This window comes from Ciconia boyciana, chromosome 8 (assembly GCF_034638445.1).
Source record: "Ciconia boyciana chromosome 8, ASM3463844v1, whole genome shotgun sequence".
NCBI classification, from domain to species: Eukaryota; Metazoa; Chordata; class Aves; order Ciconiiformes; family Ciconiidae; genus Ciconia; species Ciconia boyciana.
The window spans coordinates 10,790,698-10,817,002 of record NC_132941.1 but is presented as its reverse complement, the minus strand read 5'-3'; the positions used below and the strand labels follow the sequence as shown (position 1 = coordinate 10,817,002).

The 26,305-nt window shown below is 39.9% G+C and overlaps 2 long non-coding RNA genes across 4 annotated transcripts; one reads left to right on the top strand and one right to left on the bottom strand.

Moving 5' to 3' along the window:
* Positions 1-680: 680 nt before the first annotated feature.
* Positions 681-2,841, top strand: LOC140656120 (uncharacterized). Its single transcript, XR_012043981.1, has 3 exons — positions 681-1,060; positions 2,074-2,185; positions 2,699-2,841. It is a non-coding gene; the product is annotated as an uncharacterized lncRNA (long non-coding RNA).
* A 345-nt stretch (positions 2,842-3,186) lies between these two features.
* LOC140656119 (uncharacterized) lies at positions 3,187-24,762 on the bottom strand. Of its 3 annotated transcripts, none has more exons than XR_012043979.1 (5): positions 24,691-24,762; positions 16,773-16,992; positions 14,337-14,710; positions 13,160-13,313; positions 3,187-3,520 (listed from the first exon to the last, which is right to left on the bottom strand). It is a non-coding gene; the product is annotated as an uncharacterized lncRNA (long non-coding RNA). The 3 variants fall into 3 exon arrangements; XR_012043978.1 differs by lacking the exon at positions 3,187-3,520 and adding an exon at positions 10,720-13,043; XR_012043980.1 differs by lacking the exons at positions 3,187-3,520; positions 14,337-14,710 and adding an exon at positions 10,720-13,043.
* Between the last annotated feature and the right edge of the window lie 1,543 nt (positions 24,763-26,305).

The window sequence follows — 26,305 nt, the reverse complement described above, 5'->3', positions numbered from 1 at the left end:
TGCACCTTAAACGGAATAAAGATTATAATTAATTCAGGATGTTGCAACACTATTATTTGTAAAGAGAAAAAACTCCACTAACTAGCAGAAGAAAATCAAACCAACCTGCAAGAAGTGCTAGCAGCAATATCTGAGATGTGTTTTCTTTAGTAACAGCTACTGGTGGGAAGAGAATCTAATTGCTTATGTGCCATGAATCTCTAACTATTTTTCTCTGGATTATTCAAAAAGTAACTTGATGTAGCTGTTTTTCCCCAGCTTTGTTACACATATGTAACAATATGACATAATTTTGGAAAATCTCTGCAAAGCAGGATAAATAACTTGCTGATGGAGCAAGCCATGGAAAGATTAAATTGAGAGCTAACCATTATATAATTTCATTTTCCATTACCAGCTTTATTGCTAAATATAATACATATTTAAAGTAAGCATACACAGCTTTTAAAATATTTTATGTGTGTAAAAGTTCAGTACACTTTTAACTTTCTAAAAACTACGCACTCAATTGATGTGATTTGGCTCTACTGGCTTTAGTAGAATCAAGGCTCCTTACAATTGATAATGTATAAAAACAACAGTCAGCTTCTGTGTGGTAATATTTATTAGAGAATTATAACTATTCACTGGGCAAGCCATATGATAATCCAGATGATTCCACTTTGTAGAAAGAAAAAAATAAAAATAGGAGCTAGATTTCCCCAGAGAAGAATAAGGACCAAGCATTGGCCAGCAAGCCCCTTTCTCTTGTCTCCGGCCACACTTCTTTTATGTTCTTGCTTTAAAATCTTTAATTTTCTCAAGCACTAGTAATCGTACATAATTCACCATTTTTTCCACATTTTTTTTCTTTCTTTCAACAAACTTCACTTACATTTTAAAGCAGGAGTCCAAATGAGAAATCAAAGTAGAGCTGAAATCTGTGCTGTATTTTCTTTCCTACCCATCTTTCCATGTTAGTTTAGGACTTCAGCTGCAGCCTTAATATTACAATTGATGAGGACAGAGACACCAGAGAAGCACAATATTTCTGTACCAAAACATGTAGTTCCCAAATCAGGTATGAATACAATCTCTTGACTCTCTCCTAACCTTAGGAACCAACTCTTCTTGTTTGAGAGGCTAATATTTGGAAGCTTTTTCGGTGGGAAATAGAGTGTGTCACTCCTTCATAAAGTCAGCTGCCATGCTAACAAGAAGAGAGAAACATGCAATGTTTGAATTGTACGCTGTACTTCTGATAAAAGACCATTTAGAGCATGGAAGAGTAGCTTTGGCTGTAAGTGATTCTGGAATGCTTTATTAGATTGAATACTTACTCTGATAGCAGAAGGGTCCTGGCAAAATTCTTGGACTCCAAATGGCCATTGTTTTGAGTTGAAACTCTTCTTCAACAAATTAGGGTTGGTTAAGCAATCACAATTATAAATGTCCTTTACATCTCTCACAGTGTGTGGTAGAACCCTCTGCTTTTCTGTGCATGGTGTTGGGTTATAAATATATGGAGAAAGCCATACTAAGCTTATAGGAAGGTTGTGAGTAGCACAGTTCAAGTACCTTGTAATCTTCTGAGTAGTCCTTCCAGTAGCATAAGAGGGGAGAGGTGGGTCAAGTCAGGCATTACAACAGATGACAAATAAGCAACAAGATTCCTCTCATGAAAAGCTGTGGGCAGGAAAATTCTTTAATGCTACTTGAGGAATCTTTAGGTGATCTTTCAGACAGCCAGATTAAAAGGGAACCTTAAACTAATGAGTTTGGTACAGCTAGGCCTGGCATATTGCCATGCCTGAGAAAAATTGTTTTTGAGGGTGCACGGAGTGACCTGTTTGTGCAACTACTAGAGACCCACGAGGATGAAAGAACCTCAGCTTTTGCGAAGTGCTTGCTTGTTCTTTGTTTCCACAGACTGGGTGAGGGGAATAAATGTCTCCAGTATAAATGAGAAACTCTTACTTTACACAGGAGGTAAATACACTGTACTTGGCAATTCTGGGACTAAAACAGCACTCTTGATTAGAGAGATGTTCTTCAAATATATCTGTCTGAAACTTTTTTCATTTATAAACCTAGTGCCAGACAAGTACCATTTACAGATGAGACAACTTAAAGAACAGAAGCTTGCAGATCTGCTTGAAGCCTTCCACAGTGTGACTTGGCAGCAGAACTCGAACTGGGAATTCAGGTGACTTTTCTCCTGGCCCTGATCATATCAGCCTAAATTCTTTGGGCAAGGTGTCTTGAGGTTTTGCTTCTTCTATTAGGGTTTCTCCTTTCTAACTTCAGTTTGGTTCAAAATGCTGTGTAGACTTTTCTGTGCTTCTTCCTAGTTTCCTTTGGAAGCAGAAATAGAAGTAGCATGTGGAGGAGAGGATGTGAATGAGCTGGATTATTTTGTCAGCAACATTTTTTTTTTTTTAATGCTTGGTTTGAATTCTCACATGGCTTTTGATTCATTTTGATTCTTGTTCATACCAGACTGCCTGTGAAAACGCAAGAGTTGAAACTAGGCAAGGGAGTATAGTTTTCTTTGTTGCATCATGTATGGGATAAGGACAGTCAAGAAAATAGTGATAAGGTCTTTTTAGTACCTGTCGTGTTGTTGAAACATAATCCTTTGGTATTCATGAAATGTTTTGAAATCTTTCCCTGGAGGGGGTTAAATGTTAATAATTTTTTTTTTACTTCTTACTACTAGATCCCCACTTACAGGATGCCTATAAGAAATTTCCAGCAACTGACATTACTTCTGATATGTAAAATCCATGGAAACGAAACCAATTCTGAAACATGATTTTTAAAGATCAAATATTTACATAAAATTTCCAGGTAGTAAATGTTCTCTTAATACTGTAATTTGAGGGGGTTTGCATTGTTATTATTCTCTTATTTTGCTATAGCTAAACTTTTCTATGGATCTAAAAGCCTTTAATGAAATTTGTGTATAATACAGGTTATCATTTACAGGAAAAGTGACCTGAAAAGAAACATTTTAAGCTAAGTAGTATTTTAAAAATCATGGATGCACCAAAGCTTTCAATTTCAGACAGGAATATTTTCTTCCTATATTTCCTCCCCCCCGTACTGATACAAATCTTTTTAGAATATGCAGAAAGCCAAGTAAATACACATTCCTGTTTGAAACAGCTTTTTTATTTTTATTTCTTATTTTTTGAACTTCAAGCTTACAATTTAATTCTTCAGATTCACTTATGACATCTCAACTATGACTGAGGTGTAAGACACAAACATCCATGTTGGTCGTGTCACCAGGCACAAGGTGTTTTGAGACATTTCCACAGCCATAACTCAGGCTTCTTGGGAATTTTCTGCAGAGTGGGATCCAAAGAAGTTGGGGAAAGGCTGGCAGAATGTGGAGTAGAATCCCTTATATTAAACCATGCATAGATATGTCTGTAAAATTATAAGAAGTGCATACATTTCTTATTGTGCTATTCTTCACCAGTTTGCAGTTTTACTCAAATTTGCCGTATCTGTGATTTGCTTCTTCAGTACAGACCTGAGAAGGAAAATAGAGTGTTAGCATGAGATGTCTGTGTAGGCCCAGCTGATTTTACTGGTGCTTAGACAAGTAGTTCACATGCAAGATAAAACATTTGCATGTAGATACCATTTTGATTTAGCAGTATTTCTGAATTTTGGTCTTTCATCTACTTGATGTGGCTTAGTCATATCCTCTATTGTGAGTGTGTGCTTTTTGACTTGTTTTGTGCTAGTTTGGATCTACTGAAAAGTAGATAAGATTAAAATTAATATTTATTTTTATAGTTTCTATTAATAAACTGAACTGAAAAGTTTGGGGGGCATTGGTCTTTTACAGCTGTATCATTTTGTGATTATAAAACTCCTGCAAACCATGACTAACAGGAGGAAAAAATAGATACCCTGAAGTAGCGTGGTTTGGGCTGTTTGGCAGAGACTTTTCTGTTTCAACAGATGCTGTTTTCCTACAGAAGCTTTATTTATTTATTTATTGTTAATTTATCCTTCCTCCCCCTCTACTCATCCCTCCTCCTTCATTTCCTATTTTACCAAGGATCCAACTCCATAACCCCTCCACTGATTCTTTAGAGGAATATTTTTATTATCAACTTATTTACTTCTTTTTACTGAAACTGTTTATCTTCATAAAGACTTGCTGATTCTGGAATTTGAACAAAAAAAAACGAACAAAATTCAGTAGTGTTTTCCTGTTAGCATTTTTGATGGCCGTGTAAAAGGCTTGTCCTTCACCCTTACAAAACTGGCATGTCTCTCTGTTCTCCAGTGAGATAGCTAGATGCATTTTTTCCCCCACAAAAGCTGCTGGTGTAAAAGGCTAACAATAAATAATAATCTGCACAGGCAGCAAAAATAAAACTTTGTCAAAAGAATCTGTAGCCTTTTTAAACCCTGCATTTCCTACATGCTCACAAACACATTTGCTATCCCCTGAGAGGGAGGGGAATTCAGTAATGTTATGCTACTTTTTTGTGAAGTGGCCACAAAGCACAGCTAAAATATGCATCTTCTCAAGTGGAATTACAAATGGGAGGCAGATTGATCATCATCACCAATTCAGTGCTGTTTTTTTCCCATCTGTGGGGAGCTCTTTCCAGAATTTTTCATATGGTTCTTTTACACTGTAATAAATTAAGTCAGGTAATGAATAAATCACTCTTGTTTCATTGCTTTCTGAATGATTTATGCCAGTGTAAACTGCTACCCTGCAATATTCTGTCATTTGTTTTGCTGTAGCAAAGGCCTCAGACTTAGAGACAGGTCTTAAGAAACTTTTGGGCTTTAGTGATGACTCCATGACAGTTATGTGTATCATTGTCCCCTCTGCCATATTCTCCTGAAAACAATAATTCTGGATTACAAATTGCTTAAAAAAGAAGGAAAATCCCACAATCTTAATGTAAAAAGAAGGCTGTGGAGTAAGCAACAAGTTTTTAGAGGGGGTTAGTACAAAATGATCCCTGGCATTCTAACTTGGTGTGCCCTACAAAATCAAATTTTTGCTGTAGTGATGATTTCATAGCATTTGAAAAAGGGAACATCCAGCTGTCTTGTAATTGTAGGATTCAAGAAAATGGTTTGGAGTGACCACCATGCAATGCAAGCCTAAATGCTGTCCTTAGGGGAGCTGTAAAAAGGTTGACATGATGAAGAGGCAGATTTAATCATGCTTCAAGAGGACTTAACAAAGTCCGTGGAAGCTTCAGGAGTCCCACTCCTTTGCCACATCTGAAGGCAGTATAACTTTTTGGCTAGACTTACCACCTGAGTACTCTGAGTATTTAGTCCTACTTTGTTCAAAGGGGAGGACGCAAAGTCAAGGTCAGTCATGTAGGAGTAGGGACTGAGATGAAAAAAAAAACTCAAAAATTTTCAGGGCAGGAGTGATACAACCATTAAGCAGTGGTTTCTGGTTGCCTCTAATATATGTGTTTGACTGTAAGTCCTCTTTTTTTAGTTTTCTAATGCTGCTTTAAATGATGATTTTATAACAATCAATCTAATTCCAAAGGCTGATTTATTTGCTCAGTGATACAGACATATCCAGAGCCAACTGGTGCTGAAATACAGTAGCAGGCATGCTATGGAACATACTTGCAGCTAATTGTTTTCTGTCTTTCATCTCTTGTCATGGTAGCATTTACCTTTAGGAGGTCAAGAGAATGGCTCTTTAGAAGAAAAAACTGGCATTGCTTCATGGAGTGACTGACAGAAGGAGCTGTGTAAGTGGCAGCTGAAGCTGCACTTCCCCTGGAGACTAGGCACAGTATGCTCATGACAAGTGCTGCTATCACTGGTCTGGGGATTGAAAGCTGATCCTATTTATGAATCCATGTCTTCTCCTTGTAATGTTGCTGTCATGCAGTATGAACAGCTTAGGAAGGTTATTTTAAATTAACCTTCCTGTGTTAAAACAATATCTAGTCTGTTCCTATCACATCCAACATTGTAAGCATCAAGGCCAGTGAGTAATTGACTGCAGCTGGTTTGAAAGGCGAAGGCTGGAGAAGAAATGTAAAAATGCTGTGGAAAAAAATAACATCACACTTGTATGGGTGCCTTTATAGTAACTGTTTTAATTGCATAATGGGATTGCTTTGTTGCTCTAGAAGTGTTCAATAATAGATAGTATGCAAGTATGCTATATGGAAGATATGCTGCCTTGACAGGCAGAACTTAATTACCAGTCAGAGCATGCCTTCTGTATAGCCTTGCCTCTGCAAAGGAAAGCATGAAGAAACAAGCCTCCATAGCTTGTTTCTCTGTCTCCCTCGCTGTCCTGCAGATTTCACAGAAACCCCTTTACTGTGGCAGGCTCATCGTTTCAGGGAGAGTGGCGGAAGGGAGCTGTGCATTCCCAGCAACAGAAATTCCCTGGGTACCAGTTTACTGACTGTATAGAAAGCAGCTCTAAATAACGTTTTTAAGCCAGGACCCAGCAGTGAATCATGGCTTCTGTTGAATCTTGCTGCTGGGACAGGTGGAGCCTGAAGAACTGTAGATTCGTGCATGCTAGGATATTTGAAGGGATGTTGTTCTGAGATCCGTGGGCTGCATGAGGTTGGGCAGCCCAGGGTCATGAAATTACAGACCTTACTCTCCTCTCATGTAAGAGAATGCTATAAGGGAAACTCCTTAATTATTTTCTTGTTCTTGTGGTTCTCAGTTGAGCACCCCAAAGCTGAATACAGCTAGATACATGAAGAAGCCTCTGCCAACCTGGGCCAGAAGAGTTTGGGCTATAGAAGAGTGACTGCTTTCTGATAGCTGTCACTTGTGCTTGAGCTTATCAACATCATTTCTTCCAAGCCAAAGAGAAGATGCTAAAACTGTGGTTGACAAAGGAAAATGGCGGCTGACAAGCTGGGCTCTTCTTTTGCTCTAGAGCTTGCAGGTAATGTATTTGTCTGGCCAGAAAGAATGAAACTATTTATTTCCTCACAGCTAACTAAAAAAAATGGCTGCATCTTCTAAACATGTCTGAAAGGTGAAGTAACTTTAAGGTTCCCTTGCTTTTGTTGTATTGATGTAAGGGCACAGTATAAACAGATTTAGTGTTGATAATAGCAGTTTGGACTTGAGCAATGTCATTGTCATATTATGTGTGATTCACTCTGAGACAATCAAAAGAGACAAGTTTCCCAGTCCATACTATTGGCCATGTTAACCCAGAGAGTGTATGTCCTGTGAGCAGGCAGCCAAAGGAAAACAGAGGCCGAAAGAGTCGAAGTTGGATATTAGCTTTAACCTCAGCTGGAAGGAACAAAGGAGCTGTTCAGTGAAGAAAATCACTGAACAGTTGAAAGAACCACTGAACGGTATGGAAATCATACATATTTTGTCAGACACTCTTCAGTGCAGCCATGTGACTGGCATGGCATTTGCATTGGTGTGGCAAATTGACTCCCTTGTGTTGCCTCCCTGGGGGATATGCAGGTCTTTTGCAGCTGATTACATGGAAGCGTGGTATGTAATACAGCCTAGTCTTCAGTTTTTAGTACATATAGATTGAGATTTAGGACCAGAATCTCATTTTGGGTAATTCATTGTGGTTTATGTGACTTCAGTTGAGTCCTGTTTGATTTCTGCCACAAGAGGATCTGATTTTTGTGCCACTTTCATTTTGTTCTTGACTTACAAAGTGACAGGTATCTGTGATAATGCTAGCTAAGCCTTTTTTCTTCATAGGTTTATTACTGGAGAGCAGAAATATGTCTGCAGACTTGTGAGCACTCCTCTAAATAGCAAGCTACTGTGGATAAGGAGACTGTTAATGTTGCCAACTCCATGTTTTTATGACAAATCTTGTGATATTTTGTTTTTCCTAAAAACCTCAGGTCTTGTATTTCATCAGAATCTCTGTTTTCATTTAAAAAAAAAAAAAAGTTTCCAGCTTGATGTTGGCATCAAATTAGAGAAAAACATGAAAATGTTTGCAGCTTCACCATGATGGCAGAAAAACCAAATGCATATGAGAACCCCCAAATATAGTATTTTGCTTTAAAAGCAACAAACAAAAAATCCCAAACCACCAAGTAAATGAAAGACCCGTGGTTTTGAAGGACAGACTCTTAATGTCTGTGTTGTGGTCTTTTACTGTAACTGTAAAAGTGACTTTTGTAATACTTTTTATAAAGTGGTGGTGGGTTTTTTTTCATTGCAGATAAGCTTCTTGCAAAATCCTTATTTAAAAATAAAAGATGTTGAATCCTTTGGAAACATTGGTCACTTTATAAAACAAAGAGCTGCTAATAGTCCGTGAACAGATGCCTTTTTCTCTACATTTAATTCTTGATCTGAGTCTGCATGATCCAAAGCAGAAGGGCTGGAGGCTGACAGTAAATCTGCTAAAATATCGAGCTGTTGGTGGGGGAAAATGCTAGTCTTGATTCTTCCCTCCTTGCTGGATGTATGCTGAGTTACCTCTGCTTTCTGTCAGGGTAAATGTTTAAATAATAGTTTGTTCTATTTTCATTTTTAGACCTTGGATTTAATTTTATAAAGATTTACAGCCCTCCTTTAGCCCCTAGGTTGCATCAGAGCAAACAAGTGTGTTTGTACTGTGCTTTTACTAGAGAAGTCTCAAGTCATCACTTCTGTGAATTGAAGTGCTTAGGGTAAATCTGTGGCGGACTGGGCAACTGGACCAAACAAGACTACAAGCTGAACTAGAGCTTTCCTTCTCTCACCAGTTCTTATGAATTGGCCTTTCTTCTTTGCTCTGTGAGAAAGACTTAATGCTTAAGTCTGGCACAACATCATTATCCAGCACGTCAACAAAAGGGAGAGAAATGACAAGTTGTTGTTTGATATTTCAGATGTAAAAATCAATTTGAAATTATTTGAGATCAGCTTTAATCATCCTGAATAAGTAATGAAAGGACAAAAAGTCACAGTGTAAGCTTTTCACTCTGCTTTTGTTGACAGTAAGTGCTGTTGTAGATGAAGCAGTAATCAGGGCCAGAAGAGAGAAAGATGCTTACTGGATAAATGGGCAACCTTCACTTTCAAAAGTTGTGCAACCAGAGGTAACATTATAGAAGAGAAAATAAGAATTTGGTAGGTTCAAAGGCCTTTTTGCTACAAATATTATTTTGGAAAGGTTGATGGAGTTGTTACAGAGGAGGTTTGCAGAAATAATGATTTCCTGATACTTAGAGACTGAAATTCTGCAACTTTTGTCAATTTCCAAATCAAAGGGTATTTTCCATTAATTTGAGCTACGTTGCTTTTATGTTGTTATCCTCTAAAAATCTTTTTTTAGTATTATAGCAAAGTAAGAGGAGTTTGTTTATTTTGCATCCCTTTTACTCTGTGGATTTAAACACATCTTTTGAATCATAGGTATATTTTCAGTGTTTCAAGGCAAAGATGGGGACTTCCCCTATTATGCCGTATTTCCTTTTCTGATGCTGCTATATGAAACCTCTTGGTGATGATATTCATCACTGACTTATAATGACACACCCAAAGAACATGCTGCTTTTCTTTTGAGATGTAAAAATAGGGGGGAACATCCCAGGAACTCATCAAGTTATCAAAAATGTGTTTTCTCTTTTCCTTCAGCCCTGGCAAATGTCTTTTTGAACACTACATAATTTGCTGTATGATGTTTTTTAAAAAGCTAAATGCATGCTTGTGGGAGTGAAATGAATGATTTGTGGATTGTGTAGCAGAGTAGGAACTGGTGGCAAAATCTGGGGTGTTTTTTTCTATGCTGATTGCTCAGGGATGTATTATAATATCTAATCAGAAGTCATTACCAGTTTATGCAGCATTAATTCGTACAGCCTTCCATACGTACACCCTGTTGGGTCCCTCAGGGCAGGGTGGTTCTTTAATGGACCACATTCCCGAGATCAACTGATAGGGCTGCATCATTCACCTTCACCCACACAGATGATTTGCAAAGTGAACAAACATTTAACTGCCTCATGAAAGAAGTCTGAAACTGAGTTTCCACTCTCAGCACTTCCTGCTAAAGGAACAGCCTTGCGTTTTGTTCGCTTGTTTTTTTAAAAAAAAATTATCCTACCCTTCTAGAAGGAATACCCAGAGGCAACATATTTCGTAGAGGGGTCTCTTTCCTCATGGTGGTCAGTCTTCCAGCACACCAATATTAATCAGTAATGGAAATACCTGATTTTAGAAACTCGGTAGGCTGTGCTGGGATGTTGTGATAGCACCGGGTGGGAATAGCTGTGACGCATGTCTACCACCTGGAGGAGCATTCACTGTAAACTCAATGTGCCACAAAACGTTTGTCAGGCAAAACTATTAGAGTTCTGGTACAGGGCAAATGGAAGGAGGATGAGGGTTGCTGCTAGGAGAATATGGGGGTTCAGAGGTGGGTCTAATTTTATTGATGTGTATAAAAAGAAAGTAATAAGTTAATAATTCCTGTTCTTAAGAAGGATGTTTTGAATACTGAGAAAATCCTTCTCTACAGCTGTAAGATGCATTTAAATTACCCAGCGGAAGCAATGATCTGTATTCATGTAAATGTGTTTTGATGTCCTCTTAGAAGTTTAAATGAAACACCCACATCCAGGAAGCTAGTTAGCTCATGCAGGAGCACAATTGCAATTCTTCATTAAACAGACTATGTAGGACTTATTTTTCACTTCAGAAGCACTGAACTTTGGCAATTTATGTTTATTTGAGATGAAAGAGGCAAGCTAACAATTCAATGCTTATCACTTCTAAATAAGAGGAGACCTTGTGTTACAAATTAATTCATCATTTTAAAAAACTGTCTTAATTTTTGAATGTGTTGATGAACTGCTCATTCCTGTTGGATGATTAGCATCACTCCCTGTTCCGTAGAGACAGCTTTTCTTTTTACCACTACACAGCAATCTCCACCCGCCATACCCATATGAAAATGTTGCAGGAGGTAATAGAGATACAACCAGTAAGATCCTGTAGAAATTACTCAAGCAGTAACAAAAATGTGGATCTTTCCTCAGGTTTTTTAAACTTGAGTAATTCTGTTGTCTTGGTAGTGAACATTAGTTAGCTAGTGTTGTAGCTGCTTTAAATCAAAGAAGTTAAACGATTTATTCTGGTTGAGAACCTATGAAAATCAATTGGGGATTTTATTCTTTATGCAGATTTGGATCTTAACCAGCCTGTAGAATTTTAGTGCAGGGAAAAGCTGTATATTAAACCTTACATGAAGGTTCAAAGGCAAACTCTCCTTTGGTAATGAGCCCCATTATTTTGTTCCATGTAGGTATCAGTGCTTCTATTTGAAATGGAACCAGATCTTCTATTCAAGCTTACGTATGTTTATAACAGTTTCTTTGTAATGTTTTAGCAAAAATGAATGGACTGGGACCCTTGCAGAGTAAGCTTTTTCGTGAGTGAAGCTCAGAGCAAAATCTACAGCAGTCTACTGTATTACATTGGAAAAAGTGCTGCCTCTGTAGCTTTTATCTAATGCTCAGCATAGGCTTTACATGTAGGTCTGTTTGATTATTGCGCCTTGGAGCAGACAAGTGTATGGAATGATCTCACTCTATTGTCAAGATAATTTGTCTTTGGGGATTCTGACCTTTTTCACATTTCAGTGACATCATCCTTTTTACAGACTGTAAATCACTAATGTTGACTCCTGGCCTTGCTAATAAAACCTGCAGAAATATAGTATGGAATAACAACATGCTTATACTAATATTGTTAGATGCGCAACTAACTTTTAGCTGCTCAAAACAATATTTTAAAGGTAGTAAATTGGGATACACATAGCCTCATTTAATGTTCCTAACATGTCCATTATATGCCAACCCGTATAGTATGCACATCTAGCTGAGCTGTAACTTAGGTGTTTTATTTTAATTCTGTGATCTAAATAACTTTATTAATTAGCCTGAAACACAACAGCAAAGAGAAACTCTTTTCCACAATCACCAACTTTTAAATTTCTGAAACATTGCAAAAAAATCAAAATGTATGGGTTTACCTACAGCAAATGGCCTTCATTTATAGAAAAGGCAAGTTTTACGTGACCCAACAAAGACAATTTTCTCATTTAACACAACATGTTTTCAGTGGAACTTCTTGCAAAGGGTTCTTTCAAAATACCTCTGAATGGTGCCTATCAGTTTCTCCAGTAAATACCTTCATGTTGTCATCCAGGGTATTGCAAGGGGTGATGAGTTGCGATTTTTCTGAGTCTGAAGAACTTATTCTTGCCACAGCCTATTACTGGGTCGAAGCAAAGAAAGTCTCTTTCTTTGTTGGTCCTTCCATGTGTTGGCTTGCGTGCATTTTATCTTTTGGGGGATATGGGTCTTCTGTGTTATTGGTATGAATGTCTAATACCGAATTAATGCCTCATATAATGGTATTAAAATCAACCAAATCAAACCAGTGTTTTCAGATCACTTGTGTGTCTGAGAGCAATTTGTGTACAGTCACTTTCAGTCTTTCTCCTGCATATTCAGACAGTTTCCTGTTAATGTTTGTATGGCTTTTCACGTGCAAGAGGAAAAGAAAACTGTTCCTAAGAAGATATGATTGCAAGGTGTGGACAGTTTGGGAACTAGTTGGAAGACTGTAGCAATTATTTTTGACCATTTTCTATTTCATTTCAGGCTGGCACGTGTCCTTTTTGCCTTATTAATGTGATCTGTGTCCTATCCTCAGTTAAAGGCAAAACGGACAAAAATTGAAGCTGCTTTGCAGTAGTTGCCAATGTGTATGGTGATGTGTAAATACAATTTCTGTGAAGCTCCTATCTCTGGGATTCGTTTCCACAGGAAAAGCAGAATTTCACAAGCCCTGCACTTGTGATTGCTAATCACAATTTTAATAACCAGATCTCTGCTTTGAGTCATGTATCAGTTCTAGGTCCCCGGTGATACCATAAATGTTTTAAAAATCTTGGCTGGACAGTAGTGAAATCCAAGTGTGAAAAAGATCAGCTTTGTACCCTTTTCCTTTCCCTCCTTCCAGCTTGCTGCTTTTTCTCTTTGCCCATTTTCCTTTATTCCTTGTTTTCTTGGGAAGCTCCATAGCTGTAGAATATAAGTCAAAAGACCAGCAAGATTGCATGTTCTTTGCAAGCAGCCAGTGCGCACTGTGTATTATCATTCGTTTATTTTGCAGTACTCCCCACCAAGCTAAAACTCACCTGAAATCATCATTCTGTGCTTTTCATCTTAATGTCATTATTTCAGTTTCTTGTTCAAAATATTGTTTTCTCCGTAAGAGTCCATGGGAGGTATTTGCCATTTTAAACTTTTTTTAATGTCTTTAAGGAAATGTTGATAACAGCCTATCTTTTCCTAAAAAGAAAAGAAAAACAGTGATTTTTTTCCTCACAAGTCCAGACATTTCCATTCAGAATTACATTTCACCTCATAGATGTATTTAAAATCATCTGTGCATTTTGTGTTTGTTTTCTTTGTGTACAGAATTACGTGCTGTAGACAGCGACTTCTGGGCCTTTTAGAGCTGCCGATCAGAAGGCAAATGGGAGGGAAATAGTCTGAAAAAAGAACCAGACTGTAGTCTGTGTTGTGCTCTTTATGTATTTTCCAGCTGGTTTTGCTTCTAACCTTCAGCATTCCTCATGGGACACTGATGCAAATCTGCATTCACTTTTTTTTTTCCTCTTTGTGTATAACACGCAAGACCTAAAGTAAAGCACTAATTTGCAATATTAGGAAATATGGCTCGGTGTCTCTGTCCCCGGTGTGAACGTGCACATTTAAATATGAATGAAAGCGGGCCAGAACCCCTTGAAGCTTCGCGTTGATGCACAGACTGCCTGTTCTTTCCGGTTTAAGTACTGTACTTTTCTTTTTTCTCCTTTGCCGAACAACAGCTACCATATGGGCTGGGCTTCAGCCAGTCAACTACTAAATTACAAACACTCTTTTGACTGTAAATTGAATGGAAAAGGATGTCAGTTATCGCTTTCCTCCTGTGGCCACACCACAAGAGCACCTGCAGTAAAAAACTGGTATTCATGCTCTGAAAGGCACCACATGCTTCTATTGTTAGCCAAACAGTATCTAACCTTGGCTTTGCTTACCCCACTCCTATCGCAGTGAGAAGATTGCAAAGATAAGAGCCTCACTTTTGAATACGAGTTCACTTAGAGACACGTCTCAGCACTTATCCACGGTATTTTGTTTCCGCTAAAGGAAGTAAAAATCTGTTTAGGAAGATGGCTATCTGTGGTATCCTTCAAAGAGGAGGCTTTGACTTAGGCACATGTTTACCATATTTATTTTGAAGTTTGTTATGAAATTATAACTGCTTTCTCTGAAAGCTTCGCACTGTAACTGGTTCAGCTCACTTACAGGATTATCTGGTTTCCAGCCCAAATGGCAGAACAAAACGATTCTGTTTCTCGCCTGTGCAAAGGTAGTCTGGAATTTGACCATTCCTCTATCCCCAGGGCAGGTTTGAACTAGAAGCTGCACCAAAGTGTGCAAAGAGGATTTGAGCAGGGAGAAATTGATGATGTCTGGAAGCAGTGAACTGGGCAATCCATTAAGGGAGACAGCTGTTAGGCCAAGAGAGGTTCCTTGTATCCCGATATGTAATATGACAGCTGAGCTGGGGAGCCGGCTGTGAGCGAGCCTGCAGCTGCTGCTGTCAAGGGCCTACCAGCCGTTGTATTCTAGGAAGGCTGGTGAAAGTCTCCATCATCTGCTATGTCCATTAACTCTTCCTTTCCGAGAGAGAGAGAGAGATGTCGTTATTGAACTAGTCAAAATGTTTATTCAGCCTGTGATTTAAAATTATTGGGAAGAATGGGCAGTTTAATAATTAGGGTATTTTCTTTTATCTTCTGAAGCCTAAAGCTACATGGCTGGCTAAAATATTAATGTTTTTGTTGAGTTCCCCAGCATTACATATCTAGCATTACATATCTATCTGCCTTATGGCTTTTGTTCAAAGACTCCTTAAAGTTCAATGCCTACGAACATAAACTCCACTTGGATCACTAGAGGGTAGTCATTAGGTCAAGGCTTAGTGCACTGAAAAAGGTATTACAGTCCTCAGGAATTTATGGGGTGACCAAATAACACTCAGAATGTTAATTTACAATTACTGCTTATGACTTAAAATTGTACCAGTTGGAGGCTTTGAGCATTTTTGCCAATGTTAAAACCCACAATACTTAAACACAACCAAATAATTCTAACATTAAGCTGGCTGTGCAATTCTGCTAATTATCTGGCAGCATACAACATCAAAGAGGTTGTGTATTTTTATATATCACACTGCGTAGTTGCCCTTCTCCCCAGAAGTGAGTGGATGGTAGAAGCTACTGCTGTTTGAATAATCTCAAAACAAGATGCTGATTTTCAAAAGTTGTTTTTAGAAAATGCTCTGTATCTTTAGAGAGTTTTAAAATCCTTTCTTCTGAGATGGTAGATGATACCTTATATAATGAACAATGTCAGATGGTTCATCCTTGGTTCCTCTCCCAGCCCTGGGCCGCCTTTTAGCATTCATGCATATTATGACTACCTTAACTAACATGCCTGGAAAGTATTTCCAAGTGTTTATTAAACTCAGAGTCAGAAAATTAAATGTCTTTTATGGTGATTTTTTGGGTATCCATTTGTGCCCTTGTTTCCCACTATCTGTGCAGTGCTGAAAATTAATAGCCCAGGTTTCCATTACCTGTACCATTTATGAATGCTTAGCCTTCACTCTTCCTTTGTTTCTGATTCTAAACATTTTGTAGATAAAGTGCACATACGTACAATATTTGCTACTTTTTAATAAAACCTGTAGGATTTTTTATTATTTGTGCCATTTAAAACAGGTTTGGAGAGATGCTGTGGCATAGCTTGGCAACTGGAAATCTTGTGGCTGCTTCACAGTTAAGGTTGTACCTTGTCTCTCATGGTGAGCTTGTTCTTCACATCTTTCCTAGGTTCTTAAAAAATAATTAAATATGGTACATCTTCTGGGGAGGCAAGTCCAAGTTTGGGATAAAGATGTGAACATAAGAGCATGAAAAATTTTCAGTGTGGATAAAATGTATGTCTCTATTTCTGCTTCTCTCTATCACTCACCGCCCTGGGCTTGTACCCAGAGAATCACAGAATGGTTGAGGTTGGAAAGGACCTCTGGAGGTCATCTTGTCCAACCCCCATGCTCAAGCAGGGTCACCTAGAGCACATTGCCCACGACTATGGTTTTGAATACCTTCAAGGATATTTTCCAGACAGCTGCTTGCATTCACACGCATGCCCTTGCTAGAGGTGCCAAAATCTTTTAGAAAAGAGATTTCTCCAGAGGGCCCTTCTAAGACCTGCTGGACCACACGTCTTACATGCCAATCTTACCTAGACCTTACAGATTTCGGGGCGGGGGGACAGGGACACACAGACAGAATTCCTAAATAAACAGAAAAAGCATGCATGTAGGGAGGAAAGCGTGTATAAATGTGAACATCTGTTAGGCCTGATCGCACCTACAAAGACGTTTCTCCTGTTACAAGAGTTTTCAAACCTTAGAAAGTCTCTGAAACGTGCAGGTGGATTCAGAAATTTGTATTTCTGCTGGAGTCGGAGGTTAGAAGTGTGATATTTGTTAGTTAAATACACTGTATATACGATATTAGGAGAGACAAATCCTATTCCTATCCAGTGTCTTTTGATAAGCTCAGTGTGAGCTTGCATTCAGATATGCTCATTCTGAATTTACTTTTGTTCAGAAGTATTTTGGAGTTACTAACATTTATATTTTATGCGTCATATGTTGCCATCACTTACCTTAAGTCAAGCAGCTGCTTTTATATCCTGTTTTTCTGTCTCTTGCTAGCTCTGTGCCTGGTATGGGACTTCTTGCTGCAGTCATTCTGCTTTGGACATGACAGTTATGTAAACAGAGAGCGAGGATAGGTGTTGCTTCCTTTGGACTGTGTGAAAGTGGTGCTGGCAGCACAGAGAGAGTTGGGCTGAAGTAACTTTCTGCCATTAGAAGAATAAAAATCTGAAAATAATAAAGGTCTGAATTGCATCTAGAGGTAAGGTGGCAGTTTCTTTCAAAACCTAAAATATGGATCCTTGCTTCTTCCCTCCCCTGAATTCCAGAAAGTATGATTTGTCTTTGATTATGCATGGGTTGAGTTCTTTTAAAGCAAATGTTTTTGAATGGGTGGTTTCTTTGGTATGCTGAAAGAAAATAAATATATTCAAAAGGGCTGAGAATTTAACCCCAGAAAAGTGCTAAAGAAAAGCTAGACAAATTCTTGTACTGACTCCATGAGCCCTTGAGTGACAGGTTGAGCACCGTTTCCCCATTTGCTTAATGACACTTAGAGTCATCACAAAGTTCTTTAAGCTTTTGTCAGGGCTGGTCTGTGGAAAAGAGTTACACAAACAGAGTAGTGCTGTGACAGGAGCTGAAAGTCAGAACGATACTGATGCAGGCTCTGCTGCCATGGGAGGAGGGGAAAAAAACCCAAACCTCTAGCAAGTTACACCCACGCTGACAGTTCCCACAAGGCTTTGCTTTTACTTCTGCTTGCTCTCAGGGAGGCTTTTCCTGCCTTTCAGTCATCAGCCCCTGAACACTTTTCCTCTCTGGCCTCCTCAAAACACCCCCAGCTACCCCAGGGAATTATAGCAAATAAGTGAGTAGCCCACAAGGGCCCCTTGCCTAGCAAACCCTCCAGCATCTTCTGGCATTTTAACCAGATGTTACCTACATCACCCAACTCACGATGACAAATGTTTCCCCAGTATTTTTTTTAAGGTGTAGAATACAGAACTCAAAAAACATGTAAGAGGTTAATGAAATAATTTGTATTTAGTGTTGTCTGCTTAGTACTGTGCAACCCAGGAGCTGTCCCTGACTTAATGCTTTAAATAAGCTCGTGCAGCTTCTGTTACAAAACAGAGACCTGGCCTTGGAAAGAAAGAAAGAGGTGGTTTGAAAGAAGGTGGCATGGGAGGCTCTAACCCTCCATATTTCCTAATGGGATGTCAGTAGCCTACCAGTGACACGATGTTTCCTCAAGTCTCTTCCCTTTGTGTTTACATTTCTCCTGACAGCTGAGAAGGAACAAGTTTCTAAGGGCCCAAGGTTTTTTTCAGCAGCACCCAGAAGTCTGGCACCTTACCCTGGCCTTGTAAGTCTGCAACACTGGCCTGGAAATTAAATGGAAACAGACTCTCTCTTGAGAGTCCAGCTCCCTCCTCCTCCTGGTTAGGCCAGAAACACTGTGAGGACAGATTTCCTAGCAGTATCCTGGCACTTTCTTATACTTTCCCGGCCAAAACCAGAAAGTGTTAAAAAAAAAAAAAATCTATAGGAAGTGGGAGGAGAGGAGACCACTGGATATTTTTAAAACACAAATCTTATCTGAGTTTTGAGAAGAGAGTTTTGGGTCAGTTACTTTGACTGGTTCATCTACCCCTCTCCTAATCCCTGTGTTTACTGCAGAGCTTTCTGGTTTCCTTCCTCTGGTCCCCTTCGTTATGTGGGTTGGCACAGGGCCTGGGTTCAGCTTCCCTTCCCCCTTGTGCACCTTGTGTCCCCAGCCACCTTTGTGTCCCTTGCCTTTGGGTCCTGCAAAGGCAAGTCTTAATTCTTCACACACTTTTTTTTGTGATTTGCAGCTACTCAGGGGTGCCCTTTGCAGGCTGTTGTGCTCAACCCTCACTGCTTTGCCTTCAGCTTGGCCTGTGGTTTTTGGTTTCCCTCTTTTTCTTTTTTTTTCTGGCTGCCCTGAAGTGCTCAAAGTGCTGCTGATAGCCGATGGAAAACTCAGCAAAACGTTCCATGCAGAGCACTTGCTTGCCTTCGCCATCCTTTGCTGTGCCATGTTCATTTTTATTAAGGGTAGCTGAGAAAACTACCTTTGGGTAGCTGAGACAGGACCTTTGGGCTTTGGATGATCTGCTCCTGCTGCCCTCAGACACAACATGCAGGTCTGGACCTCTGTGCTGCTATCACAGCAGAACCAGCTGGAGCACCATCTCCCCTGCATCCAGCCCAGCCTTTTAGCTCTATGACTACTTCCATTGGTCCTCATCAGGAACTTGCTCTTCAATCAGCTGTACAAGCCAACTGCTTCCAGCTTTCCCTGGTTCTCTTTCTCCCCCCAAGTTATCCAGACAGCTAATCCTTCTCTCTAAGTTCAGCTGTCATTTTTATGGTTCCTACTAGCTACTTGTCCCTTTCTCCCTTGTTTTGAGAGGTCTGGCAGCAAAGCCTCAGATGTTTCGATACTCGATGTTTCAAGATTTTTATTTGCCTGGTAGATAAGTAATGATTTTGGTAAGGAGTTAAGGAGGCATCTTCTAACATGATGATGGCTTGGTACTTTCCCAGCTCCTCAACTTGATCAGTGCTGTATAACTCCCAGGTAGTGTTAAGCACTTTATTGTAAGCCACAACGAAAGACATTTAGCAGCTCAGAGAAAGGTGATGTGACAAGCTGAGCCCACCCTGTCTCGGGCTGCCTTATGTGACAAGCGTGGAGAGGAGGCTTCTTTCCTAGTTAAGGTTTCAGAAACTCACTGGTCCATCTTTAATTAGGAGGGAGTGTTTGCTAAGATTTCTTCAGGTGCAACTGTTGGAAGCCGATCAGTATGGCCACAGGCAAAGACAGCGTGTGAACACCAGAGCCCACCCCTTTTCAAATACTACCAAGCATCCTTTGAGGCAATTTTCAAGAACTTGGTTAGCATCGGCATAGATCTCCTCCCGTTAAGAGTGGAAATTTTGATGTTGAGTAGGGTGAGGCCAGCAGTCTCGAACAGTTTTGAAAATCTTGTCCCCAATTTCTTGGACCCACACAGACTTGCAGCTACATGTGGCTGCTTGCCTGTGCCACACGGCCATGCGTCCCTTAAGTACCTTGCTTTAAAGTACGGAGCTGTCCCTTTATGTCACTTCCATGTTAACACAGAAATAGCCTGAAGCAAGAAAAGCCAGTCTAAGGGTACCCTGGCGATGATTTCAGAAGTCATTTTCAAAATGAGGAGCTCTTGCTTTGAAAGCCAGTTGGATGCTTTAGATACCAAACTCTGAAGGAGGTGGCCTTGTCTGTATTTCTTCCTACCTCACAATGTCTGCTTCGTGCACTGGAATTGGCCTTTGCTCTCCAGATTTCTTTACTGCAATGGTAGAACCTCCTTTATTCCATCATTAATAACTATGTTGGATTTTATTTTGAAAATGTTTTCTCTATGTGCTCCCATCTCTCAGATTTTATTCCAAACCAGTTTTAAGGATTGCAACCTCTGCAGGAGTCCCTACAAATCTTATGACTGGATCTCATGACAACAGCCTCTTCAATGTTGTTGATTAATCTTTGTTCTCTTGAAGGTTAAGAAGTTTGCACAAATAAGAAAGCCCTCTCTATTACTCAATAACCAGCCCAACTTACATCCTAACACTACAGTGGAAAATTTGACTGTTGTGGGCCAAAAGAATCTAACCGTGTTACCAAAGGCATTATGCAAGACTAAATGAAGTTACATTTTCTTCAGACTATTCAACTCTCTGCATAATTTACTTAGTATTTTAATCATCATTTTGAACAGCCCTTACTTTCTGAAAGGTCAGAAGTAGCCTAAAAATAGTTACTGTCATCTGATGGCTGCTTTGCTGAATATGAGATTTGATCCCCAATAGGCAAGATTTTCACATCATAAAACTGTAGTTATCCTGGAAATAACTAGCATCCTTGCAGACGGTCTGATACAGAAATGCAAAGCTTGACTGTGTGCTCTTTGCTTTTAGAAAGTGCTGTTTATATGGTAAGCTCTTTGGGGCAGGGACTGTCTCGCATTATGAATGCTTCATACAACTGAATCTTGAATTGGTTGAGGCCTGAAGGCACAAATCTAATTCCAAGAATAGTATGACTGAATGGACATGGAGACTAAAGCAACTTTCTCAGTCCTAGACATGACGTCAGAACAAGATTGAGGTGGAAGTGGGAGAACTTGTACTGCGCGGGCTATCTGTTGTTTGGATGGAAACAGGACTTCATTCTCTAGGTTTATCAATGGGTCACTGTTAGTGAGTACTCCCAGTTCACTTACTTAAACTTTAAGATCTTTCTGAGTACAGGAATTGCTCTTAAAATCTTGAAATAGTCTTATTTCCTTCTTTAAAATACCAATGAGAGAAAAGTTTTATTTGCTTTGATTCTGCAGTGAATGCCGTGGTTGCTGCTGGTTGTTAGCAGTGAGGATACATGCAATAACAAGTGCCAAGTGTTAAGGTCACTGTAAGCTTAGGATTAAGGCATGAGAAGACTCGGTTCACAGGAAATTAAGAACTTTTTTCTATACTTGTTTTGACTAAAAGAATAAAATCCTATCCTATATAACACTCTGTTGCTTGATCGGGACATGTAGGAGAAATGAAGATAGACCTGGTAGGCAACCTTATAAACGTTCATCTTAAGAGTCAAATACCCAGACATTAACTGTATCCAGAAAAGTGATAAATATCTTTCTGCTTTAAAACTGAAGCATCGTTATTCCTATTAGCCAAGATCTTGCTGTTCACCATTGCTAAGCAGACTAGAGCCTTAGTAATGAGGAGCTAAGAGGGCCCACAAACTAGCAAGGTCTGTTGGACTCCCACTACCACCCCCCTCGATCTTCTACACAACTGCACCTCAAGATCTTATTCTTTGAAGATCTTTGCTAATGTCCTCACAGGCTGGAAGTTGTAATAATGTTTCTGATATTTATTACCGAACCCCGTTGTTCTAAAGCTGCTATTTCTTTCCCTTCCTTTTCCTTTGCACTCAGCTTCAAGGATGGTAGGAGGAAATCGGGAAACCCACCTAACAGGTGTTTAATCTTGGCCAGACGGGAAAATTCGTGCCTGGCTCCAGAAGCTAACCTGTTTGGTTCAGAAACCTGGTCTGACAGTGATGCTGCTACCACCCAGTGGGCAAGGCACCTTTCAGCAGGGAGAGCACCTGTGCCTGCAGGCAGTGTAGAGAGAAAGGCAGGGGCTGAGGCTGCTCAGAGCCAACTGCTCCCTCATCCCTTCCACTCCACCAGCACGGCTGTACTGGGACAGGCCACAGGTCTGCCTGGACCAGCATCTTGTTTCTGATGGAGGCCAACAGTTTAAAAAAATATATATATACACACATATATATATATGTGTGTGTGTGTGCGCGTGTATATATAAAACCTTCTGGAGTCAGGCAGAATTTTCCCATCTGCCCAGGATTTTTATATATATAAATATATATTTATATAAAAATAGAGTCAGTCTCCTAGCTCGTCTCCTTTGTATCTTCTGAGCAGAAGGAGGAAATGGAGATGGCCTAATCTCCTCCCAGTCCAACCAAATACTAAGTGAGGATGTACAACCAGAATGAAGTTTTTAGACATAGAAGAGTTGTTTATGCAATTTGGGTTGTTGCTGTTCAGTAATTAATGTGGAGTGGCTGGGGGAATCTCTAGTGCTGGTAGTCACATAGCTCTAACAGAGACATCACCAGCCAGCAGGAGTAGCTATAGGAAAATAATCTGAGCATGTAGGGACAGATACTTGCTACTGAGAACATGTCTCTGGTACAATGTGTGCATCCTTGAAATAGAAATTAATAAGCTTGTGTCTGGATTTGGAAAAATAACATGCGTGTGTGTGTGTGTGCATGGCAGGAAGCTGGGCCTGTAGTGTTTGGCCTGGCTCCATCTCCTGCTCACCTACACATACAGCTCCTCACACCTGCAACAGCACTGTACAGTGTCCCTTATCGCTCTCACAGGCATTATTAGAAACACAGTGTGGACATTTGCTGTACCCTGACTCTGTAAAATGGATCATGTTTCAAAATGCATTAGTACCTGTGGGTTAGTGAGCCTCCTCACTCCTTTCCAGACAGGTTCTGCTTTGAAACTCATGCTTTTTAGCACTTTCAAAAAATATCTATCTACACCTGTCTCTTGGCTCCCCTTCCTTCCCCAGGGTCTATCATGATACTTTAATAGAGCTGAATAGCAGTACATTGGCATAAAATTGTGTTTAATGCTGTGTTTGCTTCCATGTTTGGATGTGACCTCTTCTAGGCTGGATGAGACCACAGTGAAAATTGAGTTTAATAATGAAGTGGAATCACAGAAATATAGAGAAGATGCCACTACAGGTCATTTTGTGCTACACTTTCATCCAGGCAGGATTGAATAGAACTCTAATTCTACTCCTGACAGGCTGTTTGACATTTCTGTTTTCTGCAGCAGTTAAACTCCAGTTTTTACTCACCTGCTGATGCAATAGCTTCGGCTCAGTTTGAAAGGAAAGGAAAGAATAGATAGGAGTCCTTGATATGCATCTAAGCAATAGCTTCCTCTTGCAACCAGACCTTGCTGGCATAGGTCACTACATCAGTGCTCAGAGTTGAGTCTTGTAGATGAGCAGCGTTTAAAATTTATACAGCTTTTAATATGCCCTGGGCTAGCCAGTTTTCAATTACATTCATGCCTGCACCTTCTCTTTGATGTGCAATGGTTAACCCTTTGGATACACTCTCCCAGTGCTACCTGTGCCAGTGATGCTGTGCACTTGCCAGGAACAGATCAGTATACGCCAACACACTTCCCAAGGCAGGGAGTCAGCCGTGCACTCAGCTGTTTCCATTTCTGTCATTGTTTTAAATGCCATTAGTGAGGCATGAAAGTATTCTTTTTCTGAGGTTTTTTTTCATGGGATTTGTCATGGTCTAGGGCACAGCAAGATACTTTTTTCCTCTGCTCTGCAACCATGTATGAGTGGCACTTGGGCATGTCCCCTTCCCCCTGGGAACCATCCAACTGCAGGGAACTATCACATTCTCCCTGGGCACTGGCACCAGCTGGTAGTATATGGGCACATTTATCTTCATTGAATGCCCCTTTCACCCTGTCCATCCTGTGGCGTGTGCTATATTTTATTTTTCCTTGTTAAAAAGAGCCATTCCATATTCTTCTAGGGTCTGCTTCTAGGGTCTGCTATTGTTGTTTGACAGTATAAATAGTTAGAAGGGTCTGCAGAAAAGGCTGTCAGATGGGTTAAGGTAATGATCCCTTAGTTATGATTCCTAGCAATCTTGACTTAATTTGACAGTGGAAGCAATTTAAGGAGTGAACTGCTTATTAAAATGACCTCTACTGCATGTGTCTGTGCTCAGTAATTGATACAGATTAGCCAGGAGTAGTGTAGCTTTTGATAATGGATTAATCCTGGAAAGCTGAACTTTTTTTCTTGGGAGCAGCTCAGAACAAGTCTATGGTTGCTGCAGGCTTCTGTGTTCTCTGTCCTCTGCAACATCCCCCTACTCCAACTCCTTAATGGATCAGTGCATACAAAAATCTCCTTTTAAAGAGACATGCACTTACAATTATAATGGTACCTTTTAGCAGAAAATGCCCTCAAAATGGAGGCATAAAACCAACCTAACAGTTTTAAGGACAAAACAGCTGTGAGGTTTAGAATAAATGGGGGTCTTAATTTCATTTTATTCTTTATTGCATGTGGAAGCATGCCAGGACGAGCATGCACACATTGTCCAAGGAGCTTGCAACAGCAGTTCTATATGTAAGGCTATTCAGTTTAGGAGTGTTGATCTTCTTGGGAATGCACGCATGTACCAGTAGAGGGCACACAGGCTTCATTAAATGGGGACATGTGCTAATTAATAAATCTCAGAAGTAGGTAGGAGCCTACCTGCATCCATATTGTTCCCAGACAAAGCGCTCATTCAGCTGTGCAGAAACTGCCCGTTCCAACAGACTTGTGTTATCTGAAATAGGCAGGAAGCGAGGGGGCATAAAGCACATGTTTGGAATTACATAATCCGTAGTCAAACTGTGATCATGTTTCATGTTCATGCTTAGTCAGACTGTGGCAGTGATTAGGCTTGACTAAACAGTTACTGTACCTCCCATTTTTTCCGTTGTGCGGCATCTGCTAGCTCTGTTCATCATTAAAGTCTCAATCGAGGCAAGTGACACGTGGTGTGGATCAGCCCCATAATGAACTAGGGGAAATCAGGGAGAGAGAGTCAGCAGTTTTTAAAACATATTAGCACAGGATTATTGGGAAATGTGAACTTAAAAGGAAGGCTATCTGCATTTTAGAAACTAAATCAAAGATAAACCGTACAGTAGACTCCTCTGTTTTATCCTGCCCAATGCACTTGCAGTACATTCATAATCTTCATAAAGGAGAAAATGAATTGGTGAAATAGGCTGTTTTATGATAATATCCCATATGTTATCAGATTCATGCAGGCAGAATCACACTAATGAAGAGAAATTGCAGTTTATGTAGGGCTTGCAGGCCTCGCTTAGGCAGATTAACAGTGGCGAGGGTAAGAGGCAGCACACTGCCTTGGCAGGCTGCCCAAGAACTAATCAATGCAGATGGAGTCAAAGGGACTGCGAGTCTGATTCCCAACAGTTTCATCTCGGAACAGGATGACTATATCCATCAGTGCTCCTTGATAAGACATCCTTTAAGCTTGTGGTAAGAATGAACCCATTTGGGGAGGCAGAGACTGAGCAATACTAAAAGCGATGACTCCACATGCGGTGCAGGGGAGAGGTGGGTGTTTAATTTTAGCTGCTGACCTGATTTCATGCTGAATGACAAGTATCTGTAGGAATCCTCAAGGGCCAATCAGTTGCTATGCTAGTGAGGCTTTTGGAGAAATGCATTTAATTTTATTCAAGTAATGCCTTTAAGGAAGCAATTATGATTTTAGCTCTCAGAAGTTCTGACTCCTTCAGGTTGATTTCGGCTAGTGCTAAGCTGAACCTTTTTCATGTTTCATGTTGCTGAAACTGAAGTTTAACTCAATTGTGTATTTAACATGGTACACACTAATGTTCTGAAATACCCTGATTTTCCTCTGTGCTGTTCAATTGTTTCACCAATAGGAAAGCAGATTTGGTGCAGAATCAAAACAATTGAAGTCCTTTTGCCATTTGCATGCACATCCTGAAGTGAGGTTTAGAAAATGAAGCAACTGCAGAGCCTCATTGTTGAGGAACTCCTTTGCAGAGGGTTCTCCTTTGTGGCTTTGTGCTTGAGGAAAGTGTACTTGTGGTGACCCAGGAGAGGGCTTTCATTTTTCAAGAAGGAAGGCTGGCAAAGATCTCAGTCCACATATAAAGTCCCTTGTCATAGAAGACACTCATGAAAAAAATATGAGAGTTGGGCCCACACATGAGGCAGATGCTTCACTTTTCACTGGTGATAGAATCCTGGCCACCACGAACATTAGTCACTTGGAGTACTTCCCTTGGCATAGTGTGTTTCTAATAAAAAATGAAGGCTG